This window comes from Olea europaea, unplaced genomic scaffold (genome assembly GCF_002742605.1).
Source record: "Olea europaea var. sylvestris unplaced genomic scaffold, O_europaea_v1 scaffold2574, whole genome shotgun sequence".
NCBI classification, from domain to species: Eukaryota; Viridiplantae; Streptophyta; class Magnoliopsida; order Lamiales; family Oleaceae; genus Olea; species Olea europaea.
Genome location: NW_019244036.1, coordinates 1 through 8,185, shown reverse-complemented (window position 1 = coordinate 8,185; position 8,185 = coordinate 1). Strand labels below are relative to the sequence as shown.

The following is an 8,185-nucleotide window of genomic DNA, read 5'->3' as shown; positions in this document are numbered from 1 at the left end:
CTAAGTAAAAAATTACTTATTGTCAAGTTATGTTTAATTTTATAGTTGTTAGATTGATAGATTAAATTCAATTTTATTGAAGGGGTTAAGTATAATAAGCTATGAAATTGAGTTAAATGAAAGAAAAACTAGTTTTAGTGATTGCAGAGACTTTAAAAATCGCTTAAACGTGAAATGATTAAATTTGGGTATCGCCTATTTAATTATTGAAATTACTTAAAATAATTTATTGTTGATTTAAAAATTATATCATATTTCAAACGGCGATAAGGATATCGTGAGAACTTATCAACCAAGTTGATTTACGAACATAGTTCTGTGAGTAGGCAAATAAAAATATTTTAAAAGTATTTAAAAATTAAGTATAAGTATTTGTAATTATGTGTTCGATTATATGCTAGTTATGAAAATCTCTTTTATGATGATACATGTGGAATCTCAAAAATTATTTATGGCACATTTGTCACATGGTATGTAAAATATGTGATATTGAGATTTGTTTGGTACGTGAGACATGTATTATTGAGATCAGGCAGAATAGTACCCATGATTATATACTTCTTCTTGTTCACAAAGGGGCCTTGGTCATGTTCTATCCTACATAGAGGGGTCTTGACCTAACATTGATCTTGATCGTGTACATATAGATCACAGAGGAGCCTTCGCTGTATTCTAGAATTGATTACCAGAGGTCTTAAGATCGCTTTCATTCATGGAGAGGGCTAAAGGGCCGTGGCAAAAGTTCTTAGCTCGAAGGGTACATTTTTGGTGAATTTTTCAGTATATTTGATATGGCGAGTTATAGTACAAAGGGTACATTTTTGGTAGTTTTCAGTATATTTGATATGATGAGATCATAGTACAGGTATCGGTTGATGTTTATAGCTTGACTTTGAGATGATATTTTATGACGTTATGTGAATGTCTCACTTTTTTGTTATAATTATATAATGTTATCTTGTGAATTATTAAGTGATATGAGCTAGATTTTTGATAAAAATATAAAAATGAAAAATTATAATTATTTTTTAACTTCTCCACTCAGTGAGCTATCAACTCATATATTTTTTCGTAATTTTTTTTCTACTGGTAGCAACTGGTTCTTTATAGCTGGAGAAGCCTAATGATTTCAAAGTGCCACACGACATATTGAGTGTTATGATTCATATTGATGAAGCATGAAGTAATTATTTTGGGCCCAATGCATTATATTTTACATACACATTTGACTTTGGCACATTTTTTTGTATCTCATAGTCAGCCTTGGTGGTAGATTTGACGACGTCTAGTCCGTAACTATCATCGGCACATGTTACGTTTCAGGTCCACTAGAGTGATTCAGAACGGGTCATGTCAGAATGGTATCAGAGCATGTTTTGAAAATTTTTATGGTTCATGCATTAGTATATCATGTATGTCCAATGGGTATGATCACATGTCGTGGTGGCATAAATCACAAGCTCTCTAGCTCAAATGTATGGAACCAAAAATGATAGAAAAAATATTTTTTTAACAGATTTAGAAATGGATAGTATGTAAGTTTGGTAGTTGCAATGATCTGATGGTTGGAAATGTTATTAATTGTTGGGTTGGAACTGTGTGCGTATGTAGTCTATTAAGATTTGAACAGATTGTGATGATTTTGTGGGGCATTCGAAGTTACGGATGTTACAACCACTTAATTATCAATTTATATGCAAAACTATATGATTATTTTATGTATACACAGAAAATAATTTTAGTTATAACTTGCATGATAAATACAGGGAAATGATATGATGTGTGATTGGTGACAATCAATGAGGAAAGTTAATTATTTTTTAAGCCAAATGGTCATTAGTGTTATAAAAAGTTTGTGGTGATTTGTTACAACTTATATGGGATGATAATAGAAATTATAATGATGTATATTTATGTTGTACAATAAGAAATGGTGGAAGACAAGATAATGATTTGTTGGTTGATAGATAACAATGTGTTATTGTGTACTTTAGGCATTGAGGAAATTAACGGTAATTCCAATTATTTCGATTATTTATGAATTGTTTACTTATGAGGAATGTGAGAGTAATAAGGATGAACTTCATAATGATTACTTATTGTGGGGGTGATTTATTGCTTCAGAAATAGAATTAAATGGATGAGTACATTTAGGTATATTTATGTGAATAAAAAAAAAAGGGAATGGTAGAGTTGAAATTTATTGAGATTGAGAAAGTAATATGCGGTATATTGATGTGTGAAATGTTCACGTGATAAATCTGAAGGTTATCATCTTGTGATATTAAGAAGAATTGATATAATTAAATGGTTTAGGTCATACGATATGATGATAAATGCCAAAGTTACATGATCATAACACATTATGGTGAATAGCATATAAATGAATATAATGGTTGTCCTATAACAAAATAATGTGATGATAGATTTGGGTTATTAATTTAATTAATTTTGTTAAGGCCGTTTGTTTGATTATTGTGTTATTTTCCATGCAATTTGGAAGTATTGAGTTAAATTTTGAAGTTAAAATGAATTTATTGAAATTTTAGTGACGTAATTTTTGGGCAATTTTCAATTGTATGGATCAGGGAACATGGCAAAGGCCCCTTGTGTAAGATAAGAAGTATATAATCATGGGTACTTTTCTGGTTGATCTTAATATTACATGTCTCATATTCCAAACAAATCTCAATATCACGTCTTATATACCAAGTCACAAATGTGCCATAAATAATCTTTGAGATTCTACATGTATCATAATAAAAGAGATTTCCATAATAATCATATAATCTAACACATAATTGCACATACTCTGATAGTATACTTAATTTATAAATACTTAAAACATTTATATTTTTCTACTCAATGAACTATGTTCGTCAAAATCAACTCGGTTGGTAAGATGTCTCGATATCCGTATCGCCGCTTGAAATATGATATAATTTTTAAATCAACAATTAACTATTTTGAATAATCTCAATAATTAAATAGGCGATACCCATACTTAATCATTTTACGTTTAAGCAATTTCTATAGTCTCTTTAATTACTAAAACTAGTTTTTCTTTCATTTTACTCGATTTCATAGCTTATTATACTTAACCCCTTCAATAAAATTTAATTTTATCTAACAATCTAACAACTATAAAATTAAACATAACTTGACAATAAGCAACTTTTTACTTACACCAAACGAAAATTCATCTCCAACCATTACACCAAATGAACAGTGTTTAACTATTTTATTCCCTTTTTTTATTCTTTATAATTTACTTATTTGAAATATTATTTATTTAATTATTTCAAAAATACATAAATTACTAAATAAATAGTTACGTTAAATTAAGGAAATGATTAAATTCATTAATAAATGTAAAAAACATAGAACAATTAATAAAAATACTACAACAACGAAAATATGAAATCATGCCATCAAAAAATAGTACAATGCATTTCGAATTTGGATAGATGATGTTACGAAGTCGCTAAATTTTTGTAATTTAATTATCAGAATTCATATGTTCATCCCACAAATGAACGATTAATTCATTTCGAAGTGCAATGTGAGTTTCTTTATCCTTGATTTGTCTATGACGAGCAAGGAATTCCTGAAAATGTAGATTTTCTTCTTCAACCAATTCAATTTCTGGACTTGACGCTTCTGTCCATTCTTGAACTGGTGCATCAACATTATGTTCGTCCTCGATAATCATTTTATGCATTATTATGCATGTAGTCATGGTATCATGTAATACTTGTTTTTCCCAAAACCTTGCGGGTCCTTTCGTTATTGCAAACTTCGATTGTAGAACACCAAATGCATGTTCAACATCTTTTCTACACGCTTCTTGTTTCATAGCAAATAACTTTTTTTTAGGACCACACGGCTCATGAATTGTTTGCACAATGGTTGACCATTTTGGGTATATACTATTAGGTAGATAGTAACCTGCGTTATATTGTCTTCCTTGAATGACGTATTGAGTTGGAGGAACAATACCTTGAGCGAGGTTGGCAAAAAGTTGAGATCTCTCCAAAAAGTTGACATCGTTGTTCGAACCAGGAAGTCCAAAATATGCATGCCAACAAATTCTCAAAATTATGAAAAAATGTAGCGAGGAAAGACAACAGAATTACAAAATCCAAAAAAGAAAATTGTCAACGACAGAATATCGCGAGGAGAATAAAATTTTGTTGACAAATTTGAATTCGATAACAAATCTACACGTACGTTTGTGCTTGCAAAACGAACAAGCAAGAATTTGCAAAAGAGAGCTCAACAAGAAGATAAAGGATCTAAAAGTTCATCTAGTTTGTTTGGAAATTATTTTAGCGATTTTGGAGGATCTGGAAGTGATCTTCCAGATTATTGAACTTTACACTTTTTTATGTATCCTTTTTTTAGAAATAAAATTAGATTATCGTATGTATGTCGCTATTTAATATATTTCGTGTTAACTTTAATAAATAATTGTGTTTGATGTATTTTAAATTGTTTTCGTCTTTTAATTAATTTATTAATTATTTTATCTTACATTTAAAATTTATTTTAAATACAAATAATATTAATATTAATATTAATAACAACAATAATAATAATTTATTGTATTAAAAAATATATAGCACAAATAACATAAATACCCTCAACAAATTTATTTGGGAAATGTTAAATAAGGGAAAAATGGACATTTTACACTTAATTTTCACCATTTTGCACCAAAATGGTGCAAAATGGTGCAATGGTGACATGGTTGGAGATGCCCTTACCTTTCAAAATTAAGGAATTCAGGTCTAATAGTATAAACCATTTATTTTCTAACAATTTGGCAAGATTTGCAATGTGGAGATTTTTATAACCGAGTAAAAAATTTAGAATTAATATGTTCAGTCTGCTCATAAAAATCTTTGCATACAAATCAAGTTTTGAATTCTTACAGATTGTAGATTTAAGTCTATTCATGGTTATCCGGTTCATTCCAGGAGCATAGATATTCAAGTAGACATTCACCAGAGTCTATAAAGGCAGGTCATAAATTTAAATAAATTTAAGAAATGTCAAAATGTATGACATTGAAATATCAGATAATCTGGAAATTTGTGACTTCTTCGTTGAAGAAAAATTTAAATATTAATTAATTATACAAAATAACCAATGGGGATACATTTCTTGTTTCAAATACTACTCTGTTACACCATGCAAACATAATTTTATTCTCTTAGGTAGAAAATAAAAATTGGAAAGAAAACGTAAGTTAACAAAATAATGTTGAGAAACTTGTTCACGACAGCAAATTTAATCAGGCCATTCGCTAACATACAATCATTATAGCAGGAATTTCAAATGTGATGCGCATATTAATATTCATTGTAATTTCAAAATAAGCATGCTCCTTCCGGATACTATAAATTGAAAATGTTCTATGCTCTGATATACACAAATTAATCAACTTTACGTTAGATATTGATGAAGACTCCAAGTATATTTTCCTTTTTATTTGCCTTTCCAGTTATTTTTTTGAGTTCATGGGCAGTTTCTTCTGATGGACACGATGATTTTCTTCAATGTATGTCCCTTCAATCAGACAATAACACTTCCATTTCCAATATTATTTATACCCCAAACAACTCTTCATACTTATCCATCCTAAATTTCTCCATAAAAAACCTCGTCAGACACGACGCCTAAGCCATTAGTCATTGTTACTCCTATGCATGAATCCCAGATTCGGTCTGTTGTATACTGTGCCAGAGAAAATGGCTTGCAAATACGGGTTCGAAGTGGTGGTCATGACGATGAAGGACTTTCTTATACATCAGAAGTCCCTTTTGGCATCCTTGATCTTATCAACCTACAGCAAATAAGAGTTGAAGTTGAGAACAAAACTGCATGGGTTCAAGCTGGTTCAACAATCGGCGAACTATACTATAGAATTGCAGAGAACGGTCAAACCCTAGGGTTTCCTGCTGGTGTTTGCCCTACTGTTGGAGTTAGTGGACATTTCAGAGGAGGAGGGTATGGACCATTATTAAGAAAATAAGGGCTTGCAGCAGATAATATAATTGATGCGCGCGTGGTTGATGTCAATGGAAGAATTCTCGACAGAAATTCCATGGGTGAAGATCTCTTCTGGGCCATAAGAGGAGATGGAGGTGCAAGTTTTGGAGCCATTCTTGCTTGGAAGATACAACTGGTGGATGTTCCAGAAAAAGTCACTCTGTTTTCAATTAACCGAACCTTGGATCAAAATGCAACAAATATTATGGCAATATGTCGCACAAAAATTCGACAAATATTTGCTCGTTGTTTTTTTTGACAAAGATTTGCTCATTATGATCCATATACAAAGGGTAAATTCAAGCCAAGATGGCGAGAGAACAATACAGGCTTCATTTAATTCATTGTTCCTTGGTGGTGTTGATACGTTGCTTCCTTTGATGCAACGAAGCTTCCCGGAATTGGGTTTGCAGAGAGAAGATTGTACTGAAATGAGTTGGATAGAATCAGTCCATTGGGCTGGGTTTCTGATGCAGGAGGATTCGAGTCGAGTGGTGCTGATTTATCAGATAGCACGATGATTGCGCTGAGATACCATGAGATGGCGGATCGGCGCAAAGATGGAAAGTGAATCACTATTATTTCCTTAATTGGGGGAATTTGACGCGTCTTTGGTAATTTGGCCATAACTTTGACTACGATTATCGGAATCGCTATTATGACCCCAATTCGGAAAGCTCTCTTCGGCATGCACGTCGTGGCCACCAAGATATGCTCGGTGGACGTCAATTTCAAGCCCAAAATCCACTGTTTTCCTTTCCAAAATTCAATTTTAAGTTATTTTTTACTATTTATGGTAATATTTCGTTTCCTTTTTTCCATATGTTAGAAAACTTGAATTGAGCCAAATTTTTGGCAACTTACTTCTTTTACTTAATATTTTATTTTGGTATAATTTTGGGATTTTGCCATTTTTGGTAATTTCCCATAATTTCGTATTTCACAGCTATTTAACCCGGCTTGTGGGTTAGTTTTGATCATTCTGCATTATTAATAATATTGAGTTGAATTCAGAGTATTTTTTCTGATTTTTTGGGCGTTTTCTGTCGTTCTTTTCTTGCGAATCATCTGCTACAACAAGCCAATAGGATAATCACTATCCTATCCGGCCTCAGTTTCCCATAGAATCACGCGATGTCTTGCTGAACAGGACTCAGCCAAATGTACGATACTTCAAAGCAAAATCAGACTACGTTCAAATACCTATATCTAAGAATGGGCTTGAAGGAATATGGAAATTGTTTTTTGAAGACGAAGCTGAGGAAGCTGAGATGTTCTTGTCTCCATATGGTGGAAGAATGCATGAAATTTCAGAATCTACGATTCCCTTCCCTCATAGAGCTGGTAATTTGTACGAAATTCTGCACTTGGTGTTTTGGGACGAAGAAGAGGTAGAAGCATCACAAAACTATATAAATTGAATTAGAAACCTTTACAGTTACATGACTCCTTATGTTTCAAGATTTCCAAGGGCTGCATATCTCAACTACAGAGATCTTGATATAGGAGTTAATGACAAGGGTAATACAAGCCATGCAAAAGCCAGCATTTGGGGGATCAAATATTTCAAGAATAATTTTAACAGGTTGGTTCAGGTGAAAACCAAGGTTGATCCTTCTAATTTCTTCTGGAATGAACAAAGTATTCCACTCCTATAGTCATGGTGAAACAAGGACGGGAAACAAAAAGTTCATATCATAAAATACTTCACATGATAGCCTCATACAGTTATAGACAAAAAGTGAGACATTCTCATTACTATGTAAACATCATCTCACATTCACAATATACTAATCAGCTGATATTTATACTATCATCTCATCACATCACATGTGATCTACCAAAAATGTACTCTCTGACTAAAGTCTGTAATTTGCATATCGGGCCAAGAACTTTCGCCACGGGCCTTTGGCCCCTTCCGTGAACGAAAGCGGGTCTTAAGATCTCTGATAATCAATTCTAGAATACGGTCAAGGCCCTTCTGTGAACTATATGTACACGGTCAAGACCCTTCCATGTAGGATAGAACACAGCCAAGACCTCTCAGTGAACTAGAAGAAACATATAATTACAGGTACTTTTCTAGTCGATCTCAAGATCACATAATTCACAATGTACCGTATACAATCTT

At 32.1% G+C, this 8,185-nt stretch overlaps 1 pseudogene; it reads left to right on the top strand.

Annotated features, from left to right (window-relative positions):
• The first annotated feature begins 5,470 nt into the window (after positions 1-5,470).
• On the top strand, positions 5,471-7,723 carry LOC111382902 (annotated as a pseudogene).
• The last annotated feature ends 462 nt before the right edge of the window (positions 7,724-8,185 follow it).